At 35.9% G+C, this 22,459-nt stretch overlaps 1 long non-coding RNA gene across 7 annotated transcripts in view; it reads right to left on the reverse strand.

Annotated features, from left to right (window-relative positions):
• The window catches only part of LOC139588217 (uncharacterized), a 187,530-nt gene that overhangs the window by 11,948 nt on the left and 153,123 nt on the right, over window positions 1–22,459 (reverse strand). For all 7 annotated transcript variants that reach the window (XR_011678586.1, XR_011678587.1, XR_011678581.1 and 4 more), the window contains one exon: window positions 254–370. This is a non-coding gene — a long non-coding RNA (uncharacterized lncRNA). The remainder of the gene's footprint in view (window positions 1–253; window positions 371–22,459) is intronic.

Below are 22,459 nucleotides of genomic sequence, written 5' to 3' on the forward strand. Positions count from 1 at the left end.
GCCTTTTTTCTTTCTATTGATGAGACTACAGGGTTAATCTGTTGAATATTAACTCTGAAAATAATCTGTATGGAGAAGATTTTTCAAAGGTACAAATTGGATTTCAGAAGTTTTATTGATCTAAGTAGAAAGTGAGTACAAAGACAAACTCTTCACTTTGAAAAGTCTTCCCATCTCTGCATGTGTATGTCTATATGCAGATGCATGTATTCTAGTGTGGATATATAGATATATATTTATATACTTACGCTACCTTCAAATGGCAATGGGAGAATCAATGTCTCCGTCAATCAGGAAAATTATTGTTAGATTTACAGTGGAACAGAAGATTCACTTTTTCCTTTTAACCTTGAGTTGAAGTAATATAGATCTAAAAGCAAGAACAAGGACATTTAAAGCCATAAACTTCAAAAGACTTAATTAATAGTAATAAAAGTAATAGGTAAATGACTGCCATCTATCATGAGCAGAAGATCAAGTTTGCACCCTAGATCATATCCATTTGGAAAGCAACTTGGAACAGAATCAGTTTAGGCTACAAGAAATTTAGCCAGACAACTACTTGCATAACTAATTTGGCATGCATTGTTTGTAATTTTGTACATACTGAGATTGGATTTTCAGTACTTCTTGGCAATATGCCATTGAAGTCTCTGTATAATAAATCTTAATACCTGGGCAGGAAATGGAGACAGATATTAACATTTTTCTAGCTAGTGTAATGTTGTTTCTGGGCAAAGTTTTCAAAAATCTTCAGGGTAATTGCTCCTGTTCAGAGGGATAGGACATGAAGATATTTCCTTTCAACTTCAGCATGTAAAAGTTCTTAATTAACATTTATATCTAGTCTAAGATGACATTTCTTTCTCTGCTTAGCTTGCAGCTCTTTTAACTATTTTGAGGTAGAGTGATGTGATTTCACAATTATTGCACTTTAAGAAGCCTATTTAACTAAGAGTATAAATCTTTTACACAGACACCTGACATTCATACTACTACATTAAATAAAGAGCAAACAAAAAACACTGGATGCAGGAATTAGGAAATTGGGGTTCAGACTGTGTAACAGAAGTAACTTCAGGTCCCTCAGCCACTGATGTCTTTGAAATGTACTGAGAGAATAGTCCTAAATGAAAAATGTTTCTGCTGTCTGCTGTCATACTTTTTACCCAGCATAATTGAACACAAGGGTCTGAAATGAAAACCAACTATTCCTAGAGAGCAGAGGGGAAGCGAATTAGACTGCCGTCAGGAAAAGACTTTAATGACTTTAAAAGAACTTTTAATATCCCAAGTAGTGATACAAGGGCCATTAAATGTTCCATGCCCAGCCTCCCCTCCAGTGGACTGTCAGGTTTTGAATGATGACTTCAAGTTCCTGAAAACTTGCCATTTCCTAGTTTTTATTGCTACAATTTAAGTAAGAAAGAAAAATTAAAGCTGGGTGAACTCGGTGACTTATTAACCTGAAAAGAATTATATATTTATGGCATTTGTATGTGTTTTGATCAACTGATTTTTATGCTTCTCTCCTTGGACTCTGTTACATATTGTGTTTTGGAAAGTGTTGAGAAGTTTGTTACCATCAGAAGCCAGAGACATTAACCTAAACTGCTTGTGTTCTGTTAAACAAACATTTGATAAAATTACTCCAAGATTAATAAATGCACCTTCAATGACCTGTGGTGGTATCAGACCAAAATTACAACGTTACAAAAATACATATTTTGCAAGAATGATAAAGGATATCACTCAATGAATTTTTAGTTGCTTGGAATATTCCTGTCCAAATGCCATGAACAATTTTAGGCAGAGACACTTGAATATACAGGCTTTCTAATGATAAAGACTGATGACAATTTTGTTCAGAAAAACAGAAACTTGATATGATCAAAGTGGCATTGTGTAATCCCTGTTTTAAATATAACCACTTAACATTGACAGATTTGGGAACTGTAATATCTAAGGTTAATATCTACCAAGTAATTTCTAGGCTTCTGTTCTTAACAGAGCAATACATATGGACATATGAATATCTGAAAGCCATAAATTTGTTCCATCCTTATCAACCCTATTTTAAGCAATTACACGCACAAAAAATCAGAGAATACAAAAAAGGAATTATTAGGACTGGAAATTCCTCTGACTTTGAATAACTCAGGTCTCAGGCACAGTTACAAGCTTCTTTGTTGTTCACATTAGTGCAGTGAAATAAAAGTACCAGATACTCTTGTTTATTATGAGTGTTTGCTTTGGAATATTCTAGAAAAGGATATTCCAAAGCAAACAGTTTTAAACCAAGGTTGCCAATATAGAAGATAGAAATCCCTGAGGAACATAGTTATTGACAAATAAAAAGACCATTCATATAATACACATTTTTCCTTAAGTCAGAAACAGAGAATCATCAAGATAAAGTTATACCTAAGAGAAAGAAAACTGTATTGTGAAAATTCAAAGAGTGAGAAATGAGAAAAGACAAGGTCAAGAGACTGCCTGTGTCAGGATTTTGAACACCTCAGAGTGTATGAAGTCTCCTCCAGTGCCAAGGAGGTTGGCTGCCTGTGCCCTGAGGGGGTGCCTCCAAGCAGCCCTGCACCATCTCCTGGGACAGAGAGCCACAAGGATCCCAGCCTGTGGGAAAGTGTCCCCAGCCACTGCCACCATTCCTGCCCTGCTCACCTTGTGCAGGTGCTGCAGCTTCACCCTTCCTGGTGGCAGCGCGGCATTGCCTGCCCTGCCAGCCCCCAGCCCTAGAACAGCCCTCCAGCCCTCTGCTGCCCAACTGCTCCCTGACAGTTAGGAACATGCTAAGAGAAATGAAAAAAACAGTAACCATTTCCATAATTGCTATTCTTAAAGAATGGCTTAAAATGCAGATGTACTAGTCTGCCTGTCTTTCTATAAATAAAGCCTAATATCTGCCACATCACTCAGAATTGCCTGCAGGGTAAGCACAGTATGCCACAATAAGAAAGTCTATCAACACTTCTGGTAGCAGTTTTTATTTGAAATCTTGGTATTCATCAGAATACATTTCCACGTTCACTAACACATCAGCAGAATCCTGTTCTTTTCACAAAAGAGTTACTTCTTTCTCTTCAGTCTTATTTCTCTGAATTTCTTACTCAGGTCTTCTGCTAACATTCCTATTTTGTATTTTATTTCATGCTTAATATACTGTAATGACAGATATGCAAAAATGTATCAGTCACTCACCATAATGTACATATAATTCTCTTAAATTTCCTTTAAAAGTAAGTTTTGTTCCCTTACAGAAACACATAAAGTACTTTCTAGCAATTTATAGATTAAATTGTTAAAATGAGTTACTACAACTTCATTTGTTATAATAAGGCTCTCTGTGGGAAGCTAATTCAGATATAAAATTATGAATTCTAATTTAATTTGTAGAGAAACAAAAAAGATGTATTACTGGGTGAATAAAGTGGGATGAAAAAGGCCACTGGCAACTACCATTTTACAAACCCATCAACGGCAGAACTGTGGAAGATTCTCTACTTTGCAAAAAAAATCTCAAACACAGGGGCTGCCTTACAGCCTCATCCTCCAAAAATAAGAACATCAAGTAATTTTTTCAGATAGTGTTTGAAAACATACAGATAGTTAAACTCTTAAAATATTTATCTGTCTATGCATGATACATACAAAATAATATGTTTAACAAGAGGTGTGATTCCAAGCCAGGAACTTGTTTTCATCTCTGCTGCTACGTGACTTTTTAGTTCAAGTTTCAGTTCACTATTTAGTAAGTGGCATTTCTCTGTATCTAGAGAAAAAAAGCAAACCAACAAGTTTAATGCTTAAACCATCATTTCAGTTGTTCTAGTCATGAAAAAATTGCATTGAAAGCAAAACCCCTTTTAAAACCTACTGTATTACTAGAGTTGCAAACTCTAAAACACAAAAGACCATGCTTGGTGAGACATAAGCACCACCGCTAATGAATTTTTAGTCTAATGATATTTGTGAATTACCTGTATCTCAACCTACTTGTTGTTCCCCTTATAATTCCTTTTGTACTAAATTTTATCAAATTACTAAAATAACTAAAGTTATTTTTTCAGGTAAATAATTCCCAAACCTATCTTACAAAACTTCAACTATATCTGTGCTTATTGAATTTTTTTTAATGCTTGCTATAGCATGACTGGTTCTTTCAAAACTGCTGTTCATTCAGATCCACTTTTTTACCTCTCATCCCTTATTCTTTCAATGCATTCTTCATCAAATTATTATTTAAAACTTTTTCACTCTTTTCATCTTTTTCCACAGTGGAGAAATGTAAGCATCCACTTTTATTTTTCTTTTTCTTCTCTGAATGCTTTATTCACAATAAGCATTCACAATAATTATTTTTAGATAATAATCAAGTTTTTAATTTGTTTCGCTTACCAAGATCCCCCAAAGCCTGGAGGCACAAATTCCTTGACATTGTCTGGCCAAAAATTAGGAAGTTTTTAAGGCTTGCAAAATTGCATATAATAACAAGTTTCTCAACACTATCACATATATTGCTCTTTGCTTTCTGAAAAACAATCACCACAAGCACCCTTTCAGTTTGAGGTGACAGAATTGAAACAGTTTTTCCACTGTCCCTGGTTTGTGTTCTATTTCTGATCATTATCTCATTTCCTATCATATGACTCACCTACTTAGACTCTGAAGTGCAGACTTGTTTTGCTGCTAAACACACTCGTTTGTCTCGTTATTTTCACTAACTTTCCTCCTTGTCACCATGGTTCATACATGCTGGGTAGTGACACAAAAGGCCTGTGTGCTTCTAAGAAAAACAGACTTTCTATTCCTTGTTTACAAGGATGTTCTAACTACTGCTAGTGGATTTCTGAGCACCTGGAGGAAGCCTCCATCCAAGCTTTTTTCTACAAGTTGCTTGCAAACGGCTACAAACTGTTTCAACTAACCCAAAGGGAGTCTTTGGAGTTTGCTGTAGATGTGCTTGGCTCCACCAAAGGTTAATACAAAATGAGCAACACAGTTTCCCTGCAGAAATGGTGTAGTCTGAGAAGGAAACAGACAGCTGTTTCCTAACTGTGTTACATCATCAAGGAGTGAACTATCTTATGTGGTAAGATAGTTCACCACTGAGCTTCAGTTAAAGGCTGCCAAAAGTGCTCATTATTAACATCCTTAATTGAATCTGATATCAAGAAGGAGACAAATTTGACTGAATCTTCCATGCAGCAGGTGACTTAGGGCACTTTCCTGGTTTAATTCTTTGGTACATAACCAGATATAAATTCATATGGCAATTTTACTTTCATTAGGACACATAATCCTCTACCCAACCAGATTTTTTGAATGATGTACTCAGGAATTCTTCATGAAAGTTCCACCTCTGCATCGAATTAGTCTGAAATCAGCTGACAGACTCAAAAGTTATTAGAAGTTCAGGAACACACATGGCTGACAAACCTGCTATGATGACACAGAACAAATAGGAAAGTCTTCTTAAAGAAACACAAACTTAAAAGAGAATAAAGAACATATATGCATTTATCAAAATTCCTGGGCAAAGTTTGATTTTTTTTTTTTTATGATTCATGAATAAGTAAATATTCCTTATCAATATCAAATAATTCTCCTTCTTGTTACTGTAATCTGGATAAAAATTATAACATTAGTCATAACTAAAAGTAGTTGGAATTTTGAGGAAAATCTAATACTGGGGTAAGTATTAGAGGGCAAAACATGAATATTAGAGTGATAAGATCAAATTATAGAAATGATAAATGTTGTTGTCTCATATCTGCACAGAATACAATGGGAAACTGTAGAAAATGCCCAAAGCTTCTTTGGTTCTGTTATACAATTCATTCCTTTGTGGCTACACTAGAGAACTGTCTACTTGGCAATTTGACTGTATTTATGTATTCCATGTACTACTCAGTAAATGCTGGTGTGGGATTTCTTTTTGAATAATTCCATAATGAGCTTTGAAACATTACCCCTTGGGTAATGGCAGTAACTTATGACAACTATTCATACTGAAGACAACTGTTTAATTAAAAGTATTTTTTTCCTTTAAGGACGATGCCTGGCAACCACAAGTTTCTGTATATTAGCATAAGACACTTACTGTTTAATATAATATATCAAGTGTAATGAAGGTACATCCTGTAATTGAAGAAATGAGCCACTGGTAGAGTGAGAATTAGCCTGTATGAATAGCGAGAGGCGGTGAAATGAAAAACATATTTCTTACTGCTTTTATTAAATTGAAAAGTCAAACATTGGCACCATGAATGTTTGTACAATTCCTTTTAAAGATCAGCTAGCAATATCTAATTTTCATTATTTAAATTTTGCACAATGTTCTTGGTGACACAGTTTTATTTTGTAGTATAGAAATAACTCATTACATCTTTCATGATTTTTTAATATATGTGCTCCCAGCTCCTGTAATGTTTCTGAGGCCTTCATTTCTTTAAGGCATTTTCTAAGACATCAGCTCTTGGAGATGAGGAGCAAAAACATAATTCCAGTTTTATAAAAACCTAAATAAAAATATTCCTGCCTGAAAAAAGTACTTTGAAAGCATGTTATAAGCACACCTACAGCCTCAAAACTCAAGAGGAAAAACAAAAAAATGTGCTGTTGGCATTTCTTAGTTATTATCTTATATGTGTTGAGAATGGACTTAACCCATGATTTCTGACTGTCTGGAGTTGGGGAAACCATAATATCATCCCCTATCAAAAGGGAGCTCCTGTCAAAGAATGACTGTGGTTGCCCCTTAGACTGTACTGTGAAATAGTGCTTTACTGCAATAGCATGTTGTCTCTGAAAAGCAATTTTATCTTTTTATAAAAAGCAATATAGGATTCAAGAGAGAGAATTATGCTCTGCTTGTGTATTTGGTTTATGCATTTGTGCCCACCAGTTTAGGCAGGGAAGTGTAATGGGAATAACCAAGGCAGTTATTTTCAGAATCAGTGTGAAAACCAGTGCAGATGAACTCATGCAACAGACAGGAAAATTATTATGTGTATGTAGATACACCAGACAAGTCCCAAAAAGTTGTAGTGGTTGGCCTAGGAATATATTATTTTTTGGTTTTTGATAATTATCTCATATCATCTTGAGATGATAGAAAGACACATCAAGGACTTTGTAGCCTATTTTTAAGTGCTTTATTTTAATGCTTATTTCCCTTCTGTTTTTGCATAATGCTTCTGAAGAGAACATTTCCTTCTATTGTAGATAAGACTGTTCTATTGTCACTTTGCCAGTTGAGGTAAAAGCATTTCTAATAAGTGCTCAAATTTAGAAGCTGCAGAGCAGTTGTTTGTCAGGTGTGGTACAGCAGGAGAAAAAGCCTTCTGGACCTCAAGAGAAGTTTATTTTACATAATTCTTATACACAATATTTGAGTGGGAATTGTGCCATCTTATCCTGAAGAATATAAATAAAATAGACATAGAAACAAAAAGAAGCACAGAGAAATTTGCTAAAGGGAAAGTGAATGAAAATCACACGTCTCTGCTGCTATGATTTGCTATGGAAAATATCAGGTACTAATCTTTTTTAAGTAGTGCAAGTTTTCATGTTCAAAGGCTTTACTGCAGTACCATCTCCCATATATTTGCCCCACCAGGACTGTTGTTCCTAAGGGTTGTCAGGTGGAGATGGTCAGCTTGTTCTTGGGAAGAAAAAGTATGAGGGATGCCATTTATTCAAATTTGTCACTACTTTGCCTTTGATCAAGACTGGAGGTGAAAAGCCAGAAAAGCTTTTACTGTTTTGGAATAGAGGCAGATTTTACAGAAATGTCACTCATTATATCCCCAAGTTTTCAAGCTACGATTTTTTAGTCATGTGCAAAAAATCAATCACTGTAAGGTTCTTTCTTTTGTGGAGAAATAAAATGAGGAAAAAAGATAACACATCAATAGAAGTTTTTAATTTAAAAAGTTCTTGACATCAGTTGCTGAAGAGACATACTGAGTTTCTAAATATCTCACCTACTCCCAAAAGCCTGAACATATGAAGTGAATGACCATGCCTAACTTATTTACACCCTAATATCCAGGAAGCAACGGTGAAGACAATATGAAATTAATAGCAATATATAGGTCTTCTTTTCACATCCTTTTCATAATAAGTCTTTTCTGCACAGATGGCAATTTTGGACTATGCTTCACTATAATCATAACAAACATAGACTGAAACTTTTAAATAAAGAAACTTATACTGTGTCATAATCATTTCTGTTTCAGAAATACAACATTCTTGAGATCAAAAAAAGCTAATTACCAATTTAAAATCAAGGGTTCAAACTCTGAGTCAAGACAATTGCATTTATTCTCATTATCTTTGCTCTCAGATGGATGTATTTTTTTACAATAGCTTCCTTTGCTTCACAAGAAGGTGCTGAAGACAGAATCAATATTTTTAGCAGAAGAGATGAGCTTCTGATGTTTTTAAAACTTGTTCATGTTTATTAAAGATGCCAGCCAAATGCTGAAGACATTCAAATGTCAGTCAAATATTTAAAATTCATGCCCAGTTTAGACAAATAATTCAGGAAAACAACTTCACAATGCCTTGTTTTGAAGTTCTGGGAACTTACAAGGATAATATCTGTTGTAGTCTGCATTTACTACACAACACCAAGTGTCTACATACAGATAATGAACCTAGATGGGCAGGATTCACATCACTAATTTTAGTCATCTAAAATGTGAGTCCAGTCAAAGTCAGTCTTGTACTTGCCTCTATATTTTATATAGAAGTTTGGGCAGCTCCTGAGAGATTCTTCTGGTCTTGGAGAGAAATGAAGGCAGAAGGCATCAGCTGTCCTCCAGAAATGACCAGTGACCATGGACACAAATTATGAGTCTGATTCTTGAAATAGATGAAGATGCTTAACTTAGGGTGGGCTTTTAGCCTTTCAGATTCATAAAGGACAAGATTGCCCTAACACCCTGGGGCTAATTGAATAATATAGGAGCTGCACAGACATGTGACTGAATTTCTTTCCTTTTAAAAGGGCACATATCCATACACATGCATATATATGTGTTAGTATATATCTGCTTCTAAATAGCAAGATAGATATAGTATTTTAAAATAATATTTTAACATACATTGTTTTGTTGTCTTTTTTTTTTCCCAGTTAAAAGCAAAATAAAAGGACTTTAATTTGGATCTTAACTGCAAAGATAGTCTGCACTTCTGCCATTTTTTACATCTCTGATCATTCTTTGCTATGGCACCTTCCTAGAATTGTGGATTCATTGTAACCTATGGATCTGTGCAGTTTAGCAGGTACAAGAATGACATAATGAGACTTTAAGCAAGTTGATGTAACAGCTGATACTTATGCCATAGTCTGAACTATACTTTTGGGTGAAACCTATTGTCTTGGCATTGCCTTGCAGCATCACCAAAATGCTTTCAGATCTCTCAAATATCTAATCAGCTAGAGCAGAGAGGCTGTTGTCCTATACCTATCATGGCTTCTTATGAACTGTGTTGTATATCATTATCTTAAACATTTGCTGAATGAGGGCTAATGTTACTACCTTGCCAGAGAAGTACATTCAAGTGTAAATAAGGCTTCTGTTTAAAAAAATTAGGTGAAACATTTGGACAAAAGGGAAACAGTAATAATCATTATCAGAAATTTTCATGTCCTAATTGATGGGAATTCTACAGACAGAATTTCCATGTAGCTTTGGACAATGGCATTCTGAGATTGTAATTCTACTGAATTTAATAGAATTGCTTCTATTTAGAAAACTTTTGGTTTTAATGAATGTACTATTTGTTTTCATATTTACAGAGTCCTTTTCTCCCCTGACATTTATGAACCATCTTCCTTTAGAAACAAACAGTACAACCACGTCCATATTGATGAGTAGTGATTCTCTGGGTTGCTCACTGATTATGATGGGACCACATACCCAAATGACAGCAAGGCCCTGGGTAGCCATAGTTCATCATTAAGCAGAAGGAATGCAATGGAAAAGCTCCAGGCTGGCTTTCCAACAAGTGTTCACAGAGTTAATTATTTTTAAAAGGACAACTGCTCAAACTAGCTAATTTAGTAATGGCACTTGTTTTGTGTAAAGTACAAATAATGTCTCCAAAAACTAAATACAGAAGCTTGCATCATTTACAATAACTGATACCATAAACAAAACATTTGGTCTTGAAATGTCATTGCTTTTCAGTCAGTATTACTTACATGAGATTTTCAAGCCAATTTTCCACAATCTCATTTTGGGAGGTGCTGAGGCATAAAATGGCTCTTCTGGAAGCCATTGGATGTTCTGAGTACACAATACCAGCAAAGATCTGACATAAAAGTAACCAAATGAGGTTTTATATGTTTAAGTTCTATTGCTTGATCTAAGAATTAAGGTCTAAGGTTCCAACATCAGAAAGTGATTTCTGATAAAATACTCTTCTGGTTATTAGTGAATGCAGACAACTCATTACGATAACAGTGTTTGCCCAGTAGCTTCCATCAGCAGAATCTGATGCATGCATATCTGATGCATCCCACAGGTAGTTGAGAGTTTTTCAAAGGCATTTTCTTCGCTTTATGGTGAAAATAAGTTACACAAAGTCCCCAAAGTGTAATACTTTTCTCTGAAGAAAAATTATTACCAAATCCTCTTTCTTATGTGCAAATGGATGATCACTATGCACTAGTAAAATGCCATTCTCTCAAGCCATTACAGCTATTTACACAGGAATCACATGGCTGAAACTATTGTGCAAGTAAGTGTATGGAATTAAACTATTTAAATATGAGGGGTTTTAATACCATGGTGTTTTATTTTTATGTTTTCTTTTTACTTTATAAAATGAGAGTTTGTATTTCACATGTGGTGGTGGTCCTGAATAACAAGAATGTTTTTGTAAATGAGTTTGCCAAATACACTACAAAAAACACACAGTAAATTAATGCTGAAATAATTTTCATTAGGAAGCACCATTTTAACAAAATTAGGCAGATAAGAATGAACCAGTTGAGACATTTTTAAAGAATAGTAAGTGTACTTGTTTTTTTCTTAACTGAATTCATTTTCCCATAATTTATCGCCTTTATTGTCCCCCTAATTTGCCCTGTTGTCCTATCTCGTGTTCCTTACAGACAACATTTTTCTTTTATTTCTTCTATTGCCCATACCCTTAGAGGCGAGGATGGAGGGTAATGTGGATCACTAGTCTACCTAGGGAACAGAGCAAAGAATGAGAGCTGTTTTCTTCTCTTGAGGAGAATGATAATTTCTCTGATTATTCAGCCTTCTTTCCTGCATTGTTGACTTGTTTCACATGAAGTCATATTGCAAAGTATTATAGTAGCAAAAGATTTTGGTAGCTAATTTATTTTGCATTTCTTCTATATTATAATTAATGTTGGAATTTCTTTTAAGTTCTTAAGTCCATATAAGTTCTTAAGTCCATATGTGCCATATAAATTTTTATGTGATTTTACATGCAATTTACCTCATCAAGCTTTAATCATCTAAAAGTTAGATGTGACATCAAATCTAGGATGGTCATCCAGGCACCATCTGTCTTTAATGGAGAGGCAGGTATCTCGAGAGAGCCATTCATCCCACTGGCCCAAGACACTTGCATTAAGGTGGTATGGAGGTGTTTCAAATGAAGCCTGCTTGATTAGTTGAGATTAAATGCATGCATATTTCATGGATAAAATCTGGTGAGATGAATACGACCTCATGCCAAAGGCTTGAGTTTTTCCTTCATGAGAATGGATGCAGTGTGTTATATATTAAGAACTCAAAAACTGTACAATTGAATGTGAAAAAGAATTATAAAAGCAAGAAAAGAAAAAACAACTCTTAATTATGATTTTAGTGTGGCACTCATTTGTTCTTGTTCAAATAAAAGGTTTAGGATATTATGATATTTTTTGTCTTTCCCTGTTGGAAAACTCCTGTTTCAAAAGGCAGTTTTTAAAATGTCAAACAGCATACATGACAACAGGGACATTTTACTTACAGCTGAAAAGAAACTTGTCAACTTATCATTCAGTTACTGCATCAAAGCTATTTCCACTGGGTTTTTTAAAAAGAATATTCAGGGATGAATATATTATTAAACTAAGTAGCCAACAGCATAAAAAAAAAGTTGCTTAAAGAATGTATGTTTAGCATTTCAAAGTGAGTTCAAATGTTAATTGTTTTCTTTATCAAGTAGGGTTCCCAATTAGCAAATTATTAGTGGTTGGAAACTATACTGCATACTACACTACCCCAGAAGCAAAAGAAACAATTTATCAGGAATTATTTGAAATGAATGAGAATGTCAAGATATGGATTTCATACAGAATATTCTGTCTTTGAAACATGGACATCAGTCCTCTCATCTCAGTTCTTACAGTGGTTTCTGCAATTTGCCAGCCACCCTTCCTTTCACCTCTCACAACTACAGCCTGACTCTGTAAATCAGTGATACCAAAGAGAGTGGAGGAAGTAAAGCAGCTTGTGCCACATTGCTTGAAGATATCAGAAAAATACATGACCTTACACTAGGGCCTAATATATTTCAGTCACAGTCTAACTTTTAGCCATCTGCCCTTGGAATAGCTCTGCTACCTTGCATGACATTCAAAATTTGGCATATCTTCAGTGATACCGTGCACAGGTTCTCATACATAGCAACCAGAGGCAGTAGGAAAAGGTGTTTGAAAGTGCATACAGAAGTAGTACTATAAATGCTTAAGCTCTCCTGACATATGCCACATAAAATGTAGGTCAGAAAAAAAACAAAAATGAAACAAACCACAAAAAAGGCCATACATCTTTTCATGTAATCCCCTACATGCATTCTTTATTAAATGCTCTCAGTGAGGTAAGAGAATAAACAGATCTCTATAGTTCTGTTTGCAAAGCAACTTGCACACAGTGGTCACAGTGGTAACTGATACTAAATTAATAATTATTGACTGAGTTCTTTCTTCACTATGCAATGACTGGGTAAACTATCCAAACAAACACCACACACTGTACTTTTTTTTCCTATGTGGTCTTGGAAATTACCACTGTATACATCAACAAAATACAGTATACTAATATGCTCTGGGAGGAAAAAAAAAAGCCATGCAAAGTAATTTCTGAGCAGAAGGGAGAAGAAAAAGATCATATTTTCCAGAACCAAAAATAGCATATGGCCTGATTTATACGAATTCAGAGAGCAACAGTACTAATTTTTTTCTGCAAATGGTGCTTATCCAGGAAAAAAAAAAAAAAAGAAAAAAAACCAAAGTGGTACTTGGGAGCTGTTACTGGAACTTCTGCAAAAAGATCGGAATTGAGATCTTGTATAGAATTATACATTCATATTTATCTTATTCTTTCTAAGGAAATAGTTTAACAGTTATTTCAATACACCCAGCAAAAGGGCTATGCATGCAGTCTTTCAGGCTGGGGATACTACAGCAATGGTGTATAAAAAAGGAAGCACAGTAATAATTTCCTTTTTATCAGGTTCAGTATTCTGATCTAAGTAAAATAAAAAATTTTAAAAAAAAGAACCCAAAAACAAAAAACCAAAAGAACCCAAACAAAAAACCCTGGACTCATTTACGACCAGAGTACTGTGGGTGTATTTTTAACAAATAACTCACCTAAATAATAGACAACAGAGAAAAAGGACAATAAGCTGAAACATGACTCATGATGATGAGGTAGGTTTTAGGGAGTGCCAATTTACTGTGTCTGTCTAGAGCTGGTAGTGGGTGAGACAGGATAGAGAAAGAGAGAGAAAGAGATTTGTATCTCTCTGCCTCCAGACATTTAAAATTAATGACCCATAGTTTGATGCATGAGTTTATGCAGAGATACCTGAAGGATGTGTTACTTCTATAAAGCTCTGTATCTGTGCAGTAATCCTTTATGTGTAGCAGATTGCAGCTAAACTAGTCATAAGCAGCAGCAGAAAATGTGCAAATGAATACATAACGCCCACTTAAAGCTTATGTTAATTCAACTGCTGCTTTGAAGAAGAATTAGCAATGGGTAGTATGTGCTCTGTCTTGCTGAACAGCTAGTGTCACCCTACAGTTGTTTGAAAGCCTAAAAAAAGAAGAAACACCTGATGTGCAAATTGTGCAGCAGGCTGCAATGTTAGTAATAAAAGAAACATTATGAAGCATAAATTAATTAACTTCTGGAGAAAAAAAAATGTACTTTATGCAGAAAGAAGGAACCAGGATTTTGTACATGAAAAACGCATCATTTCACAAACTCCATTGGCACTGTGATCTGAACAGATGTGTGTCACGGCTCTGCTTCCTTGGCCCTCTCTGAAGTTCATTTATTCCAAACAGGTAAGGAACCGCTGTTAAAATTAATTGGCCCTTGAGTGGGCCAAATGAATTATTAGGAACTGGAAAGAGTCTGTCCCTTTCCCAGCTCACAGTCTGGGTCAAGGATTATAAGCACAACAATGCACAGCCTATATTGAAGGCAGTTCCTGGTGATGCTGATATTCAAAAACTGTTGTCTTCCTTAGCCAAGAAGATGAAATCTGCAGGAAGAAATGAGAAATGGCCTGATAACTGGATCAGTAACTTTGCTTGCTGGATTTCCACTCTGTTCCACAACAGAGACAACTCACAGGTACAATCCACGCAGTTTTCTGAATTCAAGAAAATACACACAGCAAAATAGTTAATTTCAGACAGGAGGTGAGCCTGGACTCCTGCTTTCTAGGCAAAGATGGTACATTGAGCTAAAGTAGCTGTGTTGCCTTAGGTGAACTTCCAATAACTCTCATCATCACCTCTACTGTTTCAAGCTGCAGGAAAATTTGGTTCACTTTCTCCAAGAGTGTAGTACTTCTCCATACAATGGGATAACCCTTTTCTTCTAGCACAAACATCAGAATTAAACCAGAATGGATTAAACAGGGCCTGTTGTGTAGCTCAAGTTGCTAGCTGTCAAATGGATATTTCTGTCCCTGCCTTGTGCTGGCACATGATTGCCTAGGATTATACACAACAGTATATTGATAACACAGCATTCTGATTAGGAATCTGGCAACAGGTGCACACTTTCCACAGATCAGCCATAAGGGAGAGCTACACTATCTGGTAGGTTACACTATCTGCTTCTTTTTTTTTACTGCTGACATTCAAAATTTTAATTTGCAAAGACTCCACAAACTGTAATCAAACAGTATAATGTCTGAATTTTGCAAATGTATCCTCTTCTACAAGTTATACTTCCAGTTTTTAACAGCAGAATTGCTACCAGTTGCCCTTAAAAGTTAATATAAGCAAAGCTGTATATCCAGGTTCCTACTGTTAAGAGAAATAGAAACCTTCAAGAACAACTTAGCCCATCAAGATGTGAGCCTAAGGTATGTAGGATGAATGACCCTCTGACAGTGCCTTCATTGACTAAAGAAGGGAATTCATCAAGATCAGTCCCAGTTTGACCTCAAATATCTACTTATGTGCATGTGAAAGACCACTCAAACCATACCTGTGTGAACAAAATATCCACTGAACTAAAAACCCAACTAAATGTTCCCTCGAGGTCTAGGAGTTCTCACAACACTTCTACTGCATCTGTCATCGTACACAAAGAAAAACTGCTGAAAGAGGTGCTTATGCCATGTTCACTGTTGTCATTAGAGCACTCAGAAAACGTTTTGAAAGTCTTCAACTCACATTCTTTATCTCCCTCAGAGGTCTTGAACTCCCTTTCTGCAAGCACGGCCTTGGTTTTAACACATTTCGTAACAGAGAATCTGGTCTACCTCTCCAGCAGAAACAGATCTATTCATATGCAGTCATTTAAATGTTGGGGTAAACACAGAGAATAAAACCATCTTTTAGCTTAATCACTTGTCAGAATATTATGAGATGTGTATTAAACATCTTCATCTAATTTGTATTTTTTTCATTAAAAGGTGAATAGCTTCAGCTAAAGAGGCCAAGAAGACTCTCTTCCTTCCCACTCCCAGGCTCTGCTGAAGTGCAGTCATGAGGGTAGTCCTAGGGAATCTAAAGGATTGCTGCTCAAGTCTCCTTGGGCAGGAGAAAAATACTCTATGGAAAAGGGCTAGACTTAACAATTGTGAGAAATAGCTACTCACTTTTCATAGTTTAGGAAGGTTTATTAAACCTTATCAAAAGTACAACAGAAGACTGAATAGAAACAAAAGGTTATGGCACCTGGACCAAAAGATTTTCCCTGCCATGTGCTCTCTCTCACAATGGAGGTTTCTCCTATTTAACTCTTTAACCCCTCCCAAAGTTCTGTCCATCAACCCTTCCTTCACGGTCCAGTGGTGGAGATCTCTTCCTCAAACCCTGATTGGAGGTCAAATGTCACCATAGTGTCAATCCAGCCCTCCCAAATGTCCCAACTCCAGCTGTCCCTTGAAAACAACGCGAGAGGGTACAACATAACTATAAATCTATAAAAATGTTCTTAATCTATATACATGATATTGGTCTATTGATTGTGAGAGTCAATAATCACATTACTCATCTATCACATAATTAACCTAAGGAAAGTTTCCTCCAATCCCTGAACCATTTCTTTTCTCTTTTACAGAAAACCAGACAATTAACATATGTGAAAACAACGGTCCTCTTTAGAACTATTGGCTGGAGTCACATCCTGTGACAGCAATTAGAAGTGAAGGCACTCCTGGTTTACAAATAGCAATTAAAAAAAAACAAACAAACAGAATAAAACAGAAATCAAGCCTAAGACAAACCAAAAAAAAACCAAAACAAAACAAAACAAAACAAAACCCAACAACAAACAAAACACAAACAAAACCACAAAAACTCCTGGCATTTACAAAATAAGCCTCCACACAGGCTTTAAGGAAGAAATACAAAAGAAACCTTAATGCATGTTTGGAAATGAACTTACGTTGAACCCTTCATGAGCAAAATTATTTGGCACCTCTGATTTCCACCAGGGACTAGAGCTGGAAATGACCATGGCCTAACAGAAAGGCTTTTCTTCTGGTATTTCCAGCTGAGATGCCAAGTGGAAGTGCTGGAATCTGATAAGAAATCTTGTTTTCATAGATGTTTGTCCAAACATGACCCTAATGGTAAAATTTTGGTTATCTGGCTGTCTTTGCAGACTGACAGAGTTAGCAGAACAGTTTTGATTATTTATAATGAAGGTCACATTTGATGTTTTAATAGAAAACTTCTCTCTTTCCAAAGAAACCAAAGCAATGAAAGTATAATGGAAGTCCTGCAGGTTAATACAATAGTGAAAGACAATGCCTAACTATCAGGTGGCTAAAATACAGACACTAGATACAAGAATTCCCAAACAAAAGAAATACTTTTGAAAAGTCTGTCTTGCCTCCTTACTCTCTTAAATTACAGCAAGGAAATATTTTACTCTGAAGATCTTGTAAAATCCCTGAAAACACTGTGAAACTACAGAAAAGACCACTATTGAATTGGCTCATCTTTGGAACAGACTTCTGTAAAACCTGTATTATCCATACTGCCATATATTCTGTTCCTCTCTTAAGATGTACTTTAACTGAAATTGTTACAAGAATGTTGAAGGTTGCAATGCACGTTGTTTTCCATTACCATCTGTATGGCAGATTATCTTTGTCAAGTGGGCAGTTTGCCTTATCTCTCTCCCTGAGTGACCACAATCACTCCTCCCTCGGGAGGGGACACCTGCTGATAGCAGACTATTGGATGTCACTGCATGACTGATAAGAGCTATAACATCCCATTGTGAGTTGCTCCGCCCAGAGGGAGGAGCCAAGCATTGCTACCCAGGTATAATCCAGAGGTTTTTGAGACACCAGCACAGCTTCTCCACGGTATTCCCCAGAGAAACAGCAGCTACCTCTTCTTCCACTGGATCTTCAGAGAAAGAATACATCCTTCTCTACAGATTCCCCTTGCTCCAACAGAACCACACCTGACACTTCAGGAGGAATGCAGCCACAATTCCAATTGGACTGCTACCAACACCCTGGTATGTGTCAGGTTGGGTTCTGACTCTGTCAGTGTTGTTTTAGTGTACTGCATTGTTTATTTTATCCTTTTTTTTTCCTTTCCGTATTAAAGAAGTGTTATTTCCTGCTCCCATATTTTTGCCTGAGAGCCCCTTAATTTAAAATTTATAGCAATTTGGAGGGGTGGGGAGGGTTTACATTCTCCATTTCAGGGGAGACTCCTGCCTTCCTTAGCAGACTCCTGTCTTTCCAAACCAAGACAAAGAAATAAGATCTTAGACAGTTTCTCAGTGGAAGTCTCAGTCCTCATCCTGCCCTAGCAGCACTAGTTGGTAATAGTCTGCAAAAACAGACAAGCTGTGCTACCTGTTTTCTGAATGCATTAATAAAACATTTATGATGGTATGTGCTGTGTTCAGAAAGGCTAATAAAGAGATTATAATGCACCCTTAATGGTGAACTAAAAATAAAATACTCTCTGACCTGGTAAACAGATGTGTGCAATGCAGTGATAGCGAGGGACTGAACCAAATAAACTATTTCGGCTAACTGCTTCTGTTTGCATCAACCTCTGAAATAACTTCATTCCTCAGTGCTGGGCAATGAAGTCATCTTCTCTAATAGCAGGAATTATTAAAGAGAAACCTTCAGATAAGTATGTCTGACAAACCACAATCATGCCTCAGTTTCTGTACCAGCAATTTTATCACATTTTCTAGCAAATTCTTGCTTTTAATATCTTCAACAGCTATGTAATTAATTTAATCATCTGATCAATTTATATGATGCACCTGTCCCAAATATTCTGAATAAATCTATATATATTCACATACATATACAAAACCTCACTTTATTGATTAAATCAAGATGTCACAATTTAAAATAAATACCTTCCAACCTTCAAAACCTAGACAAGTCTCCTCTTAATAAAATCCCAAGTTATTATAACTTCATTATAATAGTTATACTATATTGTGATATAGCATACAGATATTATAATAAGTTATTATATCAGTAGTATTCAATGAAAATCAGCACACTAGAGCAGAAAATAAAGAAAACACTGGGGTAGAAGTTTATCCATCCAGAACTCCAGATATGAGGACCATGAGCACATATTCCACTTGTGATCTTATCTGTTGCCTTGTAAGTGGCTGTGTCCTTCAGATACAATGAACTAAAATGCCAGTAATTAGTGCATGTCCAGAATGGAAATGGTAGTGGAAGTGAGGATAGCAATTAAGCAGCAATGCACAAAAGACCTGCAGTAAAAAACAAAGTGTATTTTGCTCCTGATGAGGTTTGCAATGCTTTTAAAACCTAGAGTGTATAATTGCTTACCCTGGATAGACAAAACATTGGAAAATCTTCATTTGGACATGTGCTTGTAAACAAGAAAATAAAACAGAACAATTCCCTGGCTACTGTTGTTGCCAATGCATCAAGATGCCCCTAAAGATCCTAAAAGGTTCTCTCAATCCACAAGCTTCGCTAAAAGGAAGGAAATTGCTCCTTCAGACTCAGACAGTACCTCTCTCAGACAGTCTGCCAGCATCTCTCAGATGTGCTTCAGGTAATTGCCTCTCACCCAAGCAATGATCTCAACCCAGCATGAAGAAAAATGAGGAACAGTGTCATCTGGACAGTATGAAGCACAGTGCAGCTTTGTGACATCACCAATTGCATTCAAAGGGGTCACAGTGTTCCCTTTAATGACTACCTATTACCTATATGATTTTAAATAAGATGTATGAAGTAGAAGTCTGCCATCCAACAAACTCCTTGTCTTCTTTGGTAAAAGAATCATTCTGAGGTCCCCCTTTCTCAGAGGAAAATAGTGGCTCTTTGGGTGTGTCTGTACTGGCTTTTGCCAGGAACTGTAAATGTCATATGAATGATGATCCATGTAAAAAGTCACTTGTGACAGTTTTGAAATAATTTGTTTGGAGTCAAAATGTGTTTGCTAGTGTCTTATGTAGCCAGAAGGTATTGATTCAAAGATCAAGAAAGGCAAATACACTGTTGCTGACATTTTTGAAAGGGTCATATGCAAAACACATCTCTCTCAGAATCAGAGTTTCTAAAACCATTTTCTGATTTCCATGTCTCTTTGTGTTTGAGACTATGGAGCTATCAGAAGACCAGGGATGACTTAGCAGAAGCTTTCATCACCTCACTTACATTCTCTGTCTAACTGAATTCTCAAAATACCTGCTTTAAATCAAATCTAGTTTGGTCATTTCTGCAGAGCTCATGGATTTCCCATAAGTGCCATTCCAAAGAGGGAGAGTCAGATGCTCCTGGGAATGAGAGGATAGGCAGTGCCTGTTTTATTTTTGCTTTTGCAATAGTATAAACCTACAGTAGCTTTGATGGATTTAGAGCAGATATATCCCATGCATGAAAAAAATTCTAGATATAACTAGGTTTAGAGGTAACTGGAAATAATTTAGTTTGAAGTAGGAACACCTATTAAGTTGTTCCAGAGGGGAACTACTTTTGAACCGGAGAATGCATTTGGATCATCTCTACTATGAAGTGATAAGCTGTGTAAGTTCAAAGTACAATGGAAAGCCCTGACATTATCCATCATTATCCATGCCTATTAGTAAACAGTGCTGGTATAAGAGCTATGGGAAATACCTTTGTGATTGTGGACACAGACCTGTTGTGACTGTAAGACTCTGTATGTCTGTTGTATTCTGTTAGAGGTTATTACTGAATCTCTATGTGTCATGGTCTTTCAACATATTCTGAAGTTCAGTAACTTTTTATGTCTTATTATTCAGTGAAGAAAGATCTAGCAGATTTTTCTAAAAAGTCACTATAATGATAATAATCTATAACCATGAGTTAAACTCTAGTCTAGTAAGCCTCAAAATTTTCTAGAATTATCTATCACATTCCTTCTAGACAGCAAACCAAGAGTACCCAAACTGAGATAGATAATGCTTCTGTCTTCTCTGAAAAAAAAGTAAAGTGACAGAAACTCCTCTCTACACTTCTTCTGTTCCTACAAAAGAAGAACCAAGACTTAGGATAATTGATACATGCTATACACTGCCTGTCTTCAATTTTATGCTGTGAATGTCAGGAAGAACTGCAACAGACCAGACAGAGCCCAAGAACAACATCTGCTTGTTATGTCTCCTCAAAGATAATTTCATTCCTAAAAGAAGGAAGTGGGTTGCAGTCCATAACTCTATATCCATGTAGTAAATATGGATATGGTCTGTGCTTAACATCAGTGTAACTCTAGTTTACACACACACAGAGACCAAAAAAAAAGAAAAAAAAAAACCAAAAAACAAACCAAAACTACAACAGTAGTATATACCAGTGGTTGCTTCAGAAGAATACTAGATTCGTATTTACGGATAACTCCAGTCACATTCAAAGAATTGTACTGTTAAATGCTCGCTCAGAGTTTGGACATAGATGTAACAACTAATAGTCTGAGGACTAAGGAAGATGGTAAAATAGCAAACCAATAGGAATGTGGACTTACCATGCACTTACTGAGTGTTTCACTGGATGAAATTCATCTATACAGAAGGATATTCTTAAAAGTGCACCCTGTCTGAATTTAATAAGGTGAGGAAAAAAAAAGAGAAATTGCAAGGGCTAATTCCCTGTTTACTGAAATAAAACATCATAATATATCACTGCTGGTGTATCTGCACTTGTGAGTACTCTCTAGCTAACCAGGTTAAATATTTAACTTTGCACTAACAACCACCTTCATGAGTTTTCCAGTTCTGGACATTGAGTTTGCACTGAACACCTTGCACAGAGTATTTTCTGTATTTGCCTGATTGTAATGATTCTTATTTGTGATTCTTGCATGCAGACAGGCTTTTTGAGAGTTCATCAGTTCCAGAGGGCTATTTTCCACTTGATGTCAATAATTCTTTATTCAGCTATTTATCAGAATTCTTTTCACTGCATCTAAAGGGTGATGTCACCCAGAAAGACTTATAATTGCAGGTGGGAAATGAAAAGGAGATCAAAAGGCTTTTAAGAAACAAAAATTCTCTATTTATACAAGTTCTAAGAAACAAAGAATGCAATGAGAAACAAGCTGACAACAAAATAAAATTCAAATGGGAGCAAAATTATGGCTAAACACACTAATCTTCAAAGTTTAACATGGATTGTTAGCAGTTCTTTGATGAAATCATGTTTCTGAAATTGCAAATGTAGAGCCATTAGTCAGCTATATATGAATGAATATTTCCCTTTTCCAAATCAGATTTATGGAATATTTTGCCTTCTGTCAGATTACAATATATTTGCATCTAATAGTCTAATTTAGAATGCTTGAGTTATAAATAGATGGGAAATGTGGCATAAATTAACATTGATACCAAAGACTAACGTGTTTTCCTTATAAACTGTAAACTGCTCCCATGTCAAAGAAAAGTGAAACTGCTCTGCACTTGAGGTTTTCTGAGGTAAGAATGCATTGGTA

The sequence above is a fragment of the Agelaius tricolor genome, unplaced genomic scaffold (assembly GCF_023055355.1).
Source record: "Agelaius tricolor isolate 1412-34295 unplaced genomic scaffold, bAgeTri1.0.p SCAF_3, whole genome shotgun sequence".
Lineage (NCBI taxonomy): Eukaryota > Metazoa > Chordata > Aves > Passeriformes > Icteridae > Agelaius > Agelaius tricolor.